Genomic DNA, 15,713 nt, shown 5'->3' with positions numbered 1-15,713 from the left:
AGGCCCCTCTCTGAAACTGTCATTCTATGTCGCTCAATTTTTAAAAAAAAAAAAAATTATTTTTTCTTATGAAATGATAGAGAATCTTTTCCCGATGGTAATGACACCAAAAGTTCGAAATTTGGTCGAAAACTCGTGGAATTATGGTCCCGCGAAGTTAGCGGTCTCGGCGACATATGCGTATCGCCGATTTCGCCGACTTTGAGCCCAATTTTCAGCCAATTCCATTGTTCCAGTTGACCAAACTCATAGCTATTTCTTTAGAACTCCATTTTATCTATCAGCTGAGTACAAGAAACCTCCCATTTACTAATTTGGACTACCCAATATGGTGGTCAGAAATTGGCAATTTGGCCAATTTCACGCAAAATAAAAAAGATGCCAATTTCAAAATAGGGTCCAGAATAAACAAGGTAGACATTCGTGGCACTAAAATAACATATGCTCTGTTCATTAGTCACATCTCTAGGCCCCTCTTATATTATTATTGCTTTCTATTTTGATTTTTTATTCATACAAAAAAATACAAAATTTACTGTTATGCAGACGACTGCATTATTGTAAAAATGGTATAAATAATATCAGTGCACTAGTGAAAGAATATTAGACTCCCTAGTTGACGTGTATTGGACGTGTGGTGTGATTTATTTACTCTTCAACATTGGTAAAAATCGAACATTTTCGCTACTTTGAGCTTAGTTTCAAGGTCGTTTTCATCGTAAAAGTAATGAAAATCATCTCTATTTCTGTAATATGTTTTCCATTTTATCACCTAAGACCATGAAAACGCGAATACAATGATAAATACTATACGAAAATACACCTCAAAGTCGGCGTTTTATTCCAAAAAAACGATCAGAGTTTTTTTTTTCTCATTACGCAATGTGTGCTGCAGGATTTTTTTTATGTGGTGCACACTGACCACACAGACCCATTCTCTCACATGTGGGCCTACCAGCTTTCTCCCACTTGATTTGAAGCCGCTAGAATTATTGAGTATATATACGTCAGAAACATTGGCTCGTAAGACGTATTTATACGTCGAAAACAGTCAAAGGGTTAAACTGTGTCGGACCTACTGGGACACAAGTGTTGTCCATGTGTCTGATGTACTGGTACAAGTGTTGTCCATGTGTCTGATGTACTGGTACAAGTGTTGTCCATGTGTCTGATGTACTGGGACACAAGTGTTGTCCATGTGTCTGATGTACTGGTACAAGTGTTGTCCATGTGTCTGATGTACTGGTACAAGTGTTGTCCATGTGTCTGATGTACTGGTACACAAGTGTTGTCCATGTGTCTGATGTACTGGGACACAAGTGTTGTCAATGTGTCTGATGTACTGGGACACAAGTGTTGTCCATGTGTCTGATGTACTGGGACACAAGTGTTGTCCATGTGTCTGATGTACTGGGACAGAAATGTTGTCCATGTGTCTGATGTACTGGGACAGAAGTGTTGTCCATGTGTCTGATGTACTGGGACACAAGTGTTGTCCATGTGTCTGATGTACTGGGACACAAGTGTTGTCCATGTGTCTGATGTACTGGGACACAAGTGTTGCCCATGTGTCTGATGTACTGGTATAAGTGTTGTCCATGTGTCTGATGTACTGGGGCACAAGTGTTGTCCATGTGCCTGATGTACTGGTACACAAGTGTTGTCCATGTGTCCGATGTACTGGTACACAAGTGTTGTCCATGTGTCTGATGTACTGGTACACAAGGGTTGTCCATGTGTCCGATGTACTGGTACACAAGTGTTGTCCATGTGTCCGATGTACTGGTACACAAGTGTTATCCATGTGTCTGATGTACTGGTACACAAGTGTTGTCCATGTGTCTGATATACTGGTACACAAGTGTTGTCCATGTGTCTGATGTACTGGTACACAAGTGTTGTCCATGTGTCTGATGTACTGGTACACAAGTGTTGTCCATGTGTCTGATGTACTGGGACACAAGTGTTGTCCATGTGTCTGATGTACTGGTACACATGTGTTGTCCATGTGTCTGATGTACTGGGACACAAGTGTTGTCCATGTGTCTGATGTACTGGCACAAGTATTGTCCATGTGTCTGATGTACTGGTACACAAGTGTTGTCCATGTGTCCGATGTACTGGTACACAAGTGTTGTCCATGTGTCCGATGTACTGGTACACAAGTGTTGTCCATGTGTCTGATGTACTGGTACACAAGTGTTGTCCATGTGTCTGATGTACTGGGACACAAGTGTTGTCCATGTTTCTAATGTACTAGGACATAAGTGTTGTCCATGTGCCTGATGTACTGGTACAAGTGTTGTCCATGTGTCTGATGTACTGGTACACAAGTGTTGTCCATGTGTCTGATGTACTGGTACAAGTGTTGTCCATGTGTCCGATGTACTGGTACACAAGGGTTGTCCATGTGTCCAATGTACTGGTACACAAGTGTTGTCCATGTGTCCAATGTACTGGTACACAAGTGTTATCCATGTGTCTGATGTACTGGTACACAAGTGTTGTCCATGTGTCTGATGTACTGGTACACAAGTGTTGTCCATGTGTCTGATGTACTGGTACACAAGTGTTGTCCATGTGTCTGATGTACTGGTACACAAGTGTTGTCCATGTGTCTGATGTACTGGTACACAAGTGTTGTCCATGTGTCTGATGTACTGGCACAAGTATTGTCCATGTGTCTGATGTACTGGTACACAAGTGTTGTCCATGTGTCTGATGTACTGGTACACAAGTGTTGTCCATGTGTCCGATGTACTGGTACACAAGTGTTATCCATGTGTCTGATGTACTGGTACACAAGTGTTGCCCATGTGTCTGATGTACTGGTACAAGTGTTGTCCATGTGTCTGATGTACTGGGGCACAAGTGTTGTCCATGTGCCTGATGTACTGATACAAGTGTTGTCCATGTGTCTGATGTACTGGTACACAAGTGTTGTCCATGTGTCTGATGTACTGGTACACAAGTGTTGTCCATGTGTCCGATGTACTGGTACAAGTGTTGTCCATGTGTCCAATGTACTGGTACACAAGTGTTGTCCATGTGTCTGATGTACTGGTACACAAGTGTTGTCCATGTGTCTGATGTACTGGTACACAAGTGTTGTCCATGTGTCTGATGTACTGGTACACAAGTGTTGTCCATGTGTCTGATGTATTGGGACACAAGTGTTGTCCATGTGTCTGATGTACTGGGACACAAGTGTTGTCCATGTGTCTGATGTACTGGCACAAGTATTGTCCATGTGTCTGATGTACTGGTACACAAGTGTTGTCCATGTGTATGAGGTACTGGTACAAGTGTTGTCCGTGTCCGATGTACTGGTACACAAGTGTTGTCCATGTGACTGATGTACTGGTACACAAGTGTTGTCCATGTGTCTGATGTACTGGTACAAGTGTTGTCCATGTGTCCAATGTACTGGTACACAAGTGTTGTCCATGTGTCTGATGTACTGGTACACAAGTGTTGTTCATGTGTCTGATGTACTGGTACAAGTGTTGTCCATGTGTCTGATGTACTGGTACAAGTGTTGTCCATGTGTCTGATGTACTGGCACAAGTGTTGTCAATGTGTCTGATGTTCTGGTACAAGTGTTGTCCATGTGTCTGATATACTGGTACACAAGCATTGTTCATGTGTCTGATGTACTGGTACACAACTGTTCATGTGTCTGATGTACTGGTACAAGTGTTGTCCATGTGTCTGATGTACTGGTACACAAGTGTTGTCCATGTGTCTGATGTACTGGTACACAAGTGTTGTCCATGTGTCTGATGTACTGGTACACAAGTGTTGTCCATGTGTCTGATGTACTGGTACACAAGTGTTGTCCATGTGTCTGATGTACTGGTACACAAGTGCTGTCTAAGTGTTCCACATATGCACAATGTTTCGTACCTTCAAATCTGCCACCTGCCAATATTTTTGGCCTCAGCATAACTTTTTGTTTTCTTCAATCTAATATTCATTTATTTGAAAAAAAAAAATCTAAGGCCATGAGGGTGCACACAATGTACCATGGTTAACTACAAAAGCGATGACTTTGTGTTCGATATACAGTGGTACCTCAGCATACGAACACCTGAAAACTCGAACAATTATGTAAGTGTATTTACGTAAGTGTGTTCGTAAGTGTATTTTTGGGGATTTGAAATGGATTAATGTAATTTACATTATTCCTTATGGGAACATATTCATTCAGAGAAACAGTGCCACACTGACTCAGAATGGTGTGTGGGCGGGCAATTGGACGTGTTCCGTACAACTGACGAAGCCAGGGGGAATTAATGAAAACAGAGACTATTTTGATGAAAAAAGTTGGCGATAACTGAAAATCACAAAATTAGAGGCTAACAAAAACAGAGGGTCCACTGTACTAGGTATATTTAACCAAGAATAACCAAGTAAAGTCAAACAATGTGACTTATTTCCATGTTTTATGGAGTATTACACTCTGAAATAATTGTAGTATTATAAGTATTCCTCGTTTATAGTAACAGAAGACCAAAAGAGTAAAAAATAAATAGAATAAAAACAATTATACTGTATATGTACTGTACATTGCAAGAGGAACACTGTCGGGCTAAGTATTTCCTCATGTATGACATACTAAAACATATATTGTGTTAAACATTAAAAGCATTTAAAGAGAGTCAAAAAACAATCATATTATGTCAACAATAAATTGCAAAATTTAAATATTGTTGATGTACTTACACTGCTGTTGTCGAAGTCGTCATTATTTTCACCAACTTCAACACATCATAAAATCATTTTAGTCTTATTCCACTCAGAAAAATGCACTCTCATTCTATAGGAAAAAATATTTTTTTTTTTATTTTTCAAAATCTCCCCACACATACATGAATTTTTATTTGGGTGAATGGCACAGTTTAGGGATTAAGGAGTTGATTAATTCACTACCTTTGATATACCTTTACCTCTGTTGATTTCTGAGAGTTTTTCTACTTACAGAGCCCAGCAATGGGCCAAGCTCATCTCGTGCTTGCCTGGTCAACCAGGCTGTTGCAGCTGGTGGCCTGCTGCCCCGTATAGCCATTACAGCCTGGTTGATCTGGCACCTAATGAAGATACTTGTCCAGCTTTCTGTTGAAGACTTCTACACTTGTTCCAGCAGTGTTTCTTATGTCCTCTGGTAAGATGCTGAATAGTCTGGGGCAGGGATGTTGACACAGTGTTCTCTTAATGTGGCCACTGCACCCCTGATTATCACTAATCTGGATTTTGGCCAAGGCTGCACTTTTCTGCCACAAAATGCCTTATATACAATGAGATCGACATCAGCAGCAGTGCTAAACACACATTCACAAACAAAGATAAAAATATACTTTCAAGAAATGCTTAGCTCATTTGTAAAAGAGTTGTGAGTTTTGAAGGTGATGAATGTGTCTGCAGTTCTAGAGTTTTCAGGTAGGGTGTTCCAGATTTTAGGGCCTTTAACCCTTAAACTGTCCAAACGTAGATCTACGTTTTTTCAACATTTGAAAATATGTAAAAAAGTGAACTTTCTTTTTTTTTTTTACATTTAAAAATGTGTAAAAAACTTAAATCTACATTTTTTTTTGTTATATTTGAAAATATGTAAAAAAATATAGATCTACTTTTGGAGCACTACGCATGTGAATGTAGATCTGTTTGGACAGTTTAAGGGTTAACATGTGATGAATGGTTTGAAAAACCGACAAGTTGAAGATTGAGACACTTATGCAGCATATGGGAATCTTTATTCAGGAAACGTTTCGCCACACAGTGGCTTCATCAGTCCAATACAAAGAGGAAGGCGTAAGGAGAGGAGTATGAGGTAATCAGTCCCTCAGCCTGGACTCGATGTGTTCAGTCCATCAATCTTGTAGATTGATGGACTGAACACATCGACTCCAGGCTGAGGGACTGATTACCTCATACTCCTCCTCTCCTTACACCTTCCTCTTTGTATTGGACTGATGAAGCCACTGTGTGGTGAAACGTTTCCTGAATAAAGATTCCCATATGCTGCATAAGTGTCTCAATCTTCAAGGGTTAACATACATTGAATTTTTGTAAAGGTTTAGTTAGACAAGGGGAATGTCGTAGAGATGTTTGTGTCTGGTGTTATGCCTGTGGGTCCTGTCACAACTATCAAGAAAGCATTTTAGGTCAAGGTTAATATTGGAATTTAAGGTCCTGTAGATGTAGATTGCACAGTAGTAAGTGTGGATGTTCTGAACAGGGAGTAAGTTTAGATCTATGAAGAATGGGGGGGTGTGTTGCCAGGGATGGGATTTAGTGATTATTCTTACTGCGGCTTTTTGTTGGGTTATTATTGGCTTTAGGTGTGTTGCTGCAGTTGATCCTCAAGCACAAATAGCATAGGTGAGGTATGGATAAATGAGTGAATGGTATAATGTGAGAAGGGCATTTTGTGGCATGTAGTATCGTATCTTAGAGAGGATCCCAACTGTTTTGGATACCTTTTTTGTTATGTGTTGGACATGGGTGCTGAAATTCAGGTTGTTGTCGAGGTATAGGCCTAGGAATTCGCCCTCATTATGTCTGCTCTGCTACCAAACATAATATAGTAGGTTTTGTCAGTGTTTAGTGTAAGTTTATTGGCTGTCATCCAAGCTGATATTTTGAACAGCTCCTCATTAACAATGGTGTTGAGGGTGACAAGATAAGATAAGATACGATTTCGTTCAGATTTTTAACCCCGGAGGGTTAGCCACCAAGGATAACCCAAGAAAGTCAGTGCATCATCGAGGACTGTCTAACTTATTTCCATTGGGGTCCTTAATCTTGTCCCCCAGGATGCGACCCACACCAGTCGACTAACACCCAGGTACCTATTTGCTGCTAGGTGAACAGGACAATAGGTGTAAGGAAACGTGTCAGAATTTCCACCCGCCGGGAATCGAACCCGGGCCCTCCGTGTGTGAAGCGGGAGCTTTAGCCACCAGACCACCGGGCCACACACCAGATTAAGGTGAGAGATGACATAAGTTGTCTCGTCAGCAAAGAGAATGGGTTTCAGGTGTTGGGATATGTTTGGAAGATCATCGATTTAAATGAGGAAGAGCAGGGATCCAAGGACACTTCCCTGCGGAACTCCAGTATCAAGTGGACATGGAGATATACCGTATGCGATGACTCCATCGGACCCAAGGGGGGCCTGGGAAAAGGCAGGGAGAACAGCAAGAACTAATGAGGGGACTAAAGTCAATGAAGGAGCTAAGCTATACAAAGACAACTATAACAGACAACTGCCATGTCCAGGGACAGATAAGCAGAGAGACACCGGATAGGGAAGAGACAGTATAAAGCAATGCGTCAATGGCAGGAACTAATTTGAATTAGAGGATGCTCAGGGAAACACAGTGGGAGGATGAAAGGGAGAAGGCCGTTTTTGTCTATGGGCTCCAATAAGTAGATGGGGAAACTTACGAGGCAAGGAAACAGGAAAAAAAAAAACGATTGAAAGCATCATGAAAGCAATAGGAGAGGATGACATGACTCAGCTGACAAATTTTTGGAGAATTGGGTGGTTTATGAGGGAAAAAAACCTTCCAGTCAAAGTGATTTTCAAGGCAGAGTCAGCTCGAAACTGGACCCTGCAGGAGAAAGCACGCCTAAGAGACAATCAGGCTTTCGGGAGTGTGTACCTTGACCGAGACAGAACACAAGAAGAAAGTATGACACTGAAAGAGAGGGTGCAACGTCGCAAGGAGGAATGGGAGGCAAGGAAGGTGGAGAGCAGGAGAAATCAGGCCCACGTGGAAGAACAAACACATCCCCCTCCAGTGCCAACCACAGAAGGAACACAACCATGGCAATCCCAAAGCAATCAAACGACCTAACCCAAAACCCACTCACTGTACCCTCTGCCCCCATCCCCCTCAGCACAAACCCCACCCCCACAGAAACCCACAGTAACCCACACATCCCCCTCTGCATAAACCCCACCTCCACAGTAACTCGCACATCCCCCTCAGCTTAAACCCGACCCCCACAGAAACCCACAGTAACCCACACAATGTACCCTCTCCCCCCATCACCCTCACCACAACCCCCTCCCCCACTGTAACCCCCATAGACCCTCTTCCCCCATCCCATCACCCCCCACCCCCACTGAAACTCCCCATAGGCCCTCTGCCCCCACACCACAGACACCATACCCACACCAACCCCCTATAGGCCCCTGCTCCCCCCTAACCCACCTCTCTCCTCAGACCGTAGTTATTGAAAAGAAGTTGAAGGTTTGGTACAAGAACACGGATTGAATAACGAATAAATGTGAGGAGTGGCATGAAAGAATCAAGGAGTTGTCCCCAGACATCGTAGCGGTTACAGAAACAAAACTCACTGGGATAATAACAGATGCAATCTCCCACCCGGATATCAGATCCTAAGGAAGGATAGAAGGAGCAGGGGGAAAGGAGGGGTTGCACTACTAATAAAAAACAGGTGGGGTTATCAAGAAATGGAAGGTATGAACGAGATTGGAGAAATGGATTACATAGTAGGTACAGTTCAGTCAGGGGAACACAAGGTAGTCATTGCAGTGATGTATAACCCACCACAGAACTGCAGGAGGCCAAGAGAGGAATATGATGAGTGTAACAGAGCAATGGTGGACACTCTAGTTGAGGTGGCAAGAAGAGCTCACTCAAGTAGAGCGAAGTTACTGGTCATGGGCGACTTCAATCACAGGGAGGTTGATTGGGAAAACCTGAAGCCACATGGGGGACCTGAAACATGGAGAGCCAAGATGATGGATAGAGATACTACCAGAGAGAGAGAGAGAGAGGGGAGGATGAACCAGCAAGATTGGAGCTCGTGTTCACTCTGAGTAGCTCAGACATTGAGCACATCACATATGAAAGGCCCCTTGGAGCTAGTGACCACGTAGTTATGAGCTTTGAATACATCATGGAACTAAAAGTGGAGAGGGTAACAGGAGTAGAAAGGAAAAAACTAAACTATAAAAGGGGGACTACACAGGAATGAGGACCTTCCTGCAGGAGGTTCAGTGGGAACAGGAGTTGGTAGGAAAATCAGTAAATGAAATGATGGACTTTGTAACAACAAAATGCCAGGAGGCAGAGGAAAGGTTTGTTCCCAAGGGTAACAGAAATAATGGGAAGGACAGAATGAGCCCTTGGTTTACTCGAAGGTGTAGGGAGGCAAAAACTAAGTGCTCTAGAGAATGGAAAAAGTACAGAAGGCAAAGGATTCAGGAGAATAAAGAGATTAGTCGACGAGCCAGAAACGAGTATGCACAGATAAGGAGGGAGGCACAGCGGCAGTATGAAAATGACATAGCATTGAAAGTCAAGTCTGACCCGAAACTACTCTACAGCCACATCAGGAGGAAGACAACAGTCAAGGACCACGTAATCAGGCTGAGGAAAGAAGGTGGGGAGCTCACAAGAAACAACCAAACCATACCCCCGGCCGGGATTGAACCCGCGGTCATAGAGTCTCAAAACTCCAGCCCGTCGCTAACGCGACGGGCTGGAGTTTTGAGACTCTATGACCGCGGGTTCAATCCCGGCCGGGGATATGGTTTGTTTGCAATCGTGTCATTACGATTTCTTGAGTCAAGAAACAACCAGGAGGTATGTGAGGAGCTCAACATGAGATTTCAGGAAGTATTTACAGTGGAGGCTGAAGGGACAACGGGAATACAAAACAGTGGGGTACAGCAACAAGGGATATACCAACAAGTGTTGGATGAATTACACACAACTGAGGAGGATGTGGAGAAGCTCCTAAGTGACCTTGATACCTCAAAGGTGGTGGGACCACAGAACATCTCTCCGTGGGTCATTAGAGAGGGAGCAGGGACACTACGTGTGCCACTAACCAAAATCTAAATACTAAATTATAGACCAGTGTCACTGACATGTATAGTATGCAAAGTCTTGGAAAAGATTATCAGGAGGAGAGTGGTGGAGCACCTGGAGCAGAACCAGATTATAAACGGCAGCCAGCACGGATTCATGGAAGACAAATCCTGTGTCACAAACCTACTAGAGTTTTATGACAAGGTAATTGAAGTAAGAAATGAGAGGGAGGGGTGGGATGATTGCATTTTCTTGGACTGCAAGAAGGCCTTCGACACAGTTCCTCACAAGAGATTAGTACAGAAGCTAGAGGAACAGGCACGTACAACAGGAAGGGCACTGCAATGAATCAGAGAATACCTAACATGGAGGCAACAGCGAGTCATGGTCCGTGATGAGGTATCACAGTGGACGCCGGTGACGAGTGGGGTCCCACAGGGGTCAGTCCTGGGACAAGTGCTATTCTTGGTATATGTAAACATGATGGAAGGGATAGCTCAGAAGTGTCCCTGTTTGCAGATGATGTGAAGTTAATGAGGAGAATTAAATCAGATGCAGACCAGACAGGACTACAAAGAGACCTGGACAGGCTGGACGTGTGGTCCAGAAACTAGCTCCTAGAATTTAACCCCGCCAAATGCAAAGTCATGAAGATCAGAGGAAGGCAAAGAAGGCCGCAGACAGAGTATAGGCTAGGAGGCCAAAGGCTGCAAACCTCACTCAAGGAGAAAGACCTAGGAGTGAGTATAATACCGAGTACATCGCCAGAAGCACACATTAACCAGATAACTGCTGTGGCATATGGGTGCTTGGCAAACCTGAGAATAGCATTCCGGTATCTCAGTAAGGAATTGTTCAAGACTTTATACACTGTGTACGTCAAGCCCATACTGGAGTATGCAGCACCAGTTTGGAACCCACACCTGGTCAAATACATCACGAAATTAGAGAAAGTGCAAAGGCTTGCAACAAGGCTAGTTCCAGAGCTAAGGGTAATGTCCTATGAAGAAAGGTTAAGGGAAATTGGTTTGACGGCACTGGAAGACAGGAGGGGCAGGGAAGACATGATAACGAAATACAAAATACTGCGTGGAATAGACAAGGTGGACAGAGACAGGATGTTCCAGAGATGGGACACAGAAACATGGGGTCACAATTGGAAGCTGAAGACTCAGATGAGTCAAAGGGATGTTAGGAAGTATTTCTTCAGTCATAGAGTAGTTAGGAAGTGGAATAGTCTGGCAAGCGTTGTAGTGGGGGCAGGAACTATACATAGTTTTAAGACAAGGTATGATAAACCTCGTGGAGCAGGGGGAGAGAGGACCTAGTAGTGATCAGTGAAGAGGCGGGGCCAGAAGCTGAGTCTCAACCCCTGCAACCACAGTTAGGTGAGTACCTACAAGTGTAACTACTGTGCCTACAAGTGTGACTACTGTACCTATAAGTGTGACTACTGTACCTACAGTGTGACTACTGTTCCTACAAGTGTGACTACTATACCTATAAGTGTGACTACTGTACCTACAGGTGCACACACTGTACCTGCAAGTGTAAACACTGTACCTGCAAGTGTAACTACTGTACCTACAAGTGTGACTACTGTACCTACAAGTGTAACTACTGTACCTACAAGTGTGACTACTGTACCTACAAGTGTAACTACTGTACCTACAAGTGTAACTACTGTACCTACAAGTGTGACTACTGTACCTACAAGTGTAACTACTGTAATTACAAGTGTGACAACTGTACCTACAAGTGTAACTACTGTACCTACAAGTGTGACAACTCTACCTACAAGTGTAACTACTGTACCTACAAGTGTGACAACTGTACCTACAAGTGTAACTACTGTACCTACAAGTGTGACTACTGTACCTACAAGTGTAACTACTGTAATTACAAGTGTGACAACTGTACCTACAAGTGTAACTACTGTACCTACAAGTGTGACTACTGTACCTACAAGTGTGACTACTGTACCTACAAGTGTGACTACTGTACCTACAAGTGTGACTACTGTACCTACAAGTGTAACTGTAACTACAAGTGTGACAACTGTACCTACAAGTGTGACTACTGTACCTACAAGTGTAACTGTAACTACAAGTGTGACAACTGTACCTACAAGTGTGACTACTGTACCTACAAGTGTAACTGTAACTACAAGTGTGACAACTGTACCTACAAGTGTGACAACTGTACCTACAAGTGTAACTGTAACTACAAGTGTGACAACTGTACCTACAAGTGTGACTACTGTACCTACAAGTGTGACTACTGTACCTACAAGTGTAACTGTAACTACAAGTGTGACAACTGTACCTACAAGTGTGACTACTGTGCCTACAAGTGTGACTACTGTACCTACAAATGTGACAACTGTACCTACAAGTGTAAGTACTGTAACTACAAGTGTAACTACTGTACCTACAAGTGTAACTACTGTACCTACAAGTGTAACTACTGTACATACAAGTGTAAGTACTGTAACTACAAGTGTAACTACTGTACCTACAAGTGTAACTATTTTAACAAGTGTAACTACTGTATCTACAAGTGTAACTACTGTAACTACAAGTGTGACTACTGTATCTACAAGTGTGACTACTGTACCTGCAAGTGTAACTACTGTACCTGCAAGTGTGACTACTGTACCTACAAGTGTAACTACTGTACCTGCAAGTGTAACTACTGTACCTACAAGTGTAACTACTGTACCTACAAGTGTAACTACTGTACCTACAAGTGTAACTACTGTACATGCAAGTGTAACTACTGTACATGCAAGTGTAACTACTGTACATGCAAGTGTAACTACTGTAACTACAAGTGTGACTACTGTACCTGCAAGTGTAACTACTGTACATGCAAGTGTAACTACTGTACCTACAAGTGTAACTACTGTACATGCAAGTGTAACTACTGTACCTACAAGTGTAACTACTGTGCCTGCAAGTGTAACTACTGTACCTACAAGTGTAACTACTGTGCCTGCAAGTGTAACTACTGTACCTACAAGTGTAACTACTGTACATGCAAGTGTAACTATTGTAACTACAAGTGTGACTACTGTACATGCAAGTGTAACTACTGTACATGCAAGTGTAACTACTGTAACTACAAGTGTGACTACTGTACCTGCAAGTGTAACTACTGTACATGCAAGTGTAACTACTGTACCTACAAGTGTAACTACTGTACCTACAAGTGTAACTACTGTACCTACAAGTGTAACTACTGTACCTACAAGTGTAACTACTGTACCTACAAGTGTAACTACTGTACCTACAAGTGTAACTACTGTACCTACAAGTGTAACTACTGTACCTACAAGTGTAACTACTGTACCTACAAGTGTAACTACTGTACCTACAAGTGTAACTACTGTACCTACAAGTGTAACTACTGTACCTACAAGTGTAACTACTGTACCTACAAGTGTAACTACTGTACCTACAAGTGTAACTACTGTACCTACAAGTGTAACTACTGTACCTACATGTGTAACTACTGTACCTACAAGTGTAACTACTGTACCTACAAGTGTAACTACTGTACCTACAAGTGTAACTACTGTACCTACAAGTGTAACTACTGTACCTACAAGTGTGACTACTGTACCTACAAGTGTAACTACTGTACCTACAAGTGTAACTACTGTACCTACAAGTGTAACTACTGTACCTGCAAGTGTAACTACTGTACCTACATGTGTAACTACTGTACCTGCAAGTGTGACTACTGTACCTGCAAGTGTGACTACTGTACCTGCAAGTGTGACTACTGTACCTGCAAGTGTAACTACTGTACCTGCAAGTGTAACTACTGTACCTACAAGTGTAACTACTGTACCTGCAAGTGTGACTACTGTACCTGCAAGTGTAACTACTGTACCTACAAGTGTAACTACTGTACCTGCAAGTGTGACTACTGTACCTGCAAGTGTAACTACTGTACCTACAAGTGTAACTACTGTACCTGCAAGTGTAACTACTGTACCTGCAAGTGTGACTACTGTACCTGCAAGTGTAACTACTGTACCTGCAAGTGTAACTACTGTACCTGCAAGTGTAACACTGTACCTGTGTAACTACTGTACCTACAAGTGTAACTACTGTACCTGCAAGTGTGACTACTGTACCTGCAAGTGTAACTACTGTACCTACAAGTGTAACTACTGTACCTGCAAGTGTAACTACTGTACCTGCAAGTGTGACTACTGTACCTGCAAGTGTAACTACTGTACCTGCAAGTGTAATTACTGTACCTGCAAGTGTAACTACTGTACCTGCAAGTGTAACTACTGTACCTACAAGTGTAACTACTGTACCTACAAGTGTAACTACTGTACCTGCAAGTGTGACTACTGTACCTGCAAGTGTAACTACTGTACCTGCAAGTGTAACTACTGTACCTGCAAGTGTAACCACTGTTCCTGCAAGTGTGACTACTGTACCTGCAAGTGTAACTACTGTACCTGCAAGTGTGACTACTGTACCTGCAAGTGTAACCACTGTACATGCAAGTGTAACTACTGTACATGCAAGTGTAACTACTGTACCTACAAGTGTAACCACTGTACATGCAAGTGTAACTACTGTACCTGCAAGTGTAACTACTGTACCTACAAGTGTAACCACTGTACATGCAAGTGTAACTACTGTACCTGCAAGTGTAACTACTGTACCTACAAGTGTAACTACTGTACATGCAAGTGTAACTACTGTACCTGCAAGTGTAACTACTGTACATGCAAGTGTAACTACTGTACCTGCAAGTGTAACTACTGTACATGCAAGTGTAACTACTGTACCTGCAAGTGTAACTACTGTACCTACAAGTGTAACTACTGTACCTACAAGTGTAACCACTGTACATGCAAGTGTGACTACTGTACCTGCAAGTGTGACTACTGTACCTGCAAGTGTAACTACTGTACCTACAAGTGTAACTACTGTACCTACAAGTGTAACCACTGTACATGCAAGTGTGACTACTGTACCTACAAGTGTGACTACTGTACCTACAAGTGTAACTACTGTACCTACAAGTGTAACTACTGTACCTACAAGTGTGACTACTGTACCTACAAGTGTGACTACTGTACCTACAAGTGTAACTACTGTACCTACTACTATACCTACAAGTGTAACTACTGTACCTACAAGTGTGACTACTGTACCTGCAAGTGTGACTACTGTACCTACAAGTGTAACTACTGTACCTACAAGTGTGACTACTGTACCTACAAGTGAGACTACTGTACCTACAAGCGTGACTACTGTACCTACAAGCGTAACTACTGTACCTACAAGTGTGACTACTGTACCTGCAAGTGTAACTACTGTACCTACAAGTGTAACTACTGTACCTACAAGTGTAACTACTGTACCTGCAAGTGTAACTACTGTACCTGCAAGTGTGACTACTGTACCTACAAGTGTGACTACTGTACCTACAAGTGTAACTACTGTACCTACAAGTGTGACTACTGTACCTACAAGTGTGACTACTGTACCTACAAGTGTAACTACTGTACCTACAAGTGTGACTACTGTACCTACAAGTGTGACTACTGTACCTACAAGTGTGACTACTGTACCTACAAGTGTGACTACTGTACCTACAAGTGTAACTACTGTACCTACAAGTGTGACTACTGTACCTACAAGTGTGACTACTGTACCTACAAGTGTGACTACTGTACCTACAAGTGTGACTACTGTACCTACAAGTGTGACTACTGTACCTACAAGTGTAACTACTGTACCTACAAGTGTGACTACTGTACCTGCAAGTGTAACTACTGTACCTACAAGTGTAACTACTGTACCTGCAAGTGCAAACACTGTGCTTGAA

The 15,713-nt window shown here is 42.6% G+C and overlaps 1 protein-coding gene across 1 annotated transcript in view; it reads right to left on the bottom strand.

Moving 5' to 3' along the window:
- The window catches only part of LOC128700448 (WASH complex subunit 4-like), a 121,467-nt gene that overhangs the window by 39,264 nt on the left and 66,490 nt on the right, over positions 1 to 15,713 (bottom strand). The window lies entirely within an intron of this gene.

This window comes from Cherax quadricarinatus, unplaced genomic scaffold (assembly GCF_038502225.1).
Source record: "Cherax quadricarinatus isolate ZL_2023a unplaced genomic scaffold, ASM3850222v1 Contig612, whole genome shotgun sequence".
In the NCBI taxonomy this organism is placed as follows: Eukaryota; Metazoa; Arthropoda; class Malacostraca; order Decapoda; family Parastacidae; genus Cherax; species Cherax quadricarinatus.
This window is presented reverse-complemented; position numbering and strand designations above follow the sequence as displayed.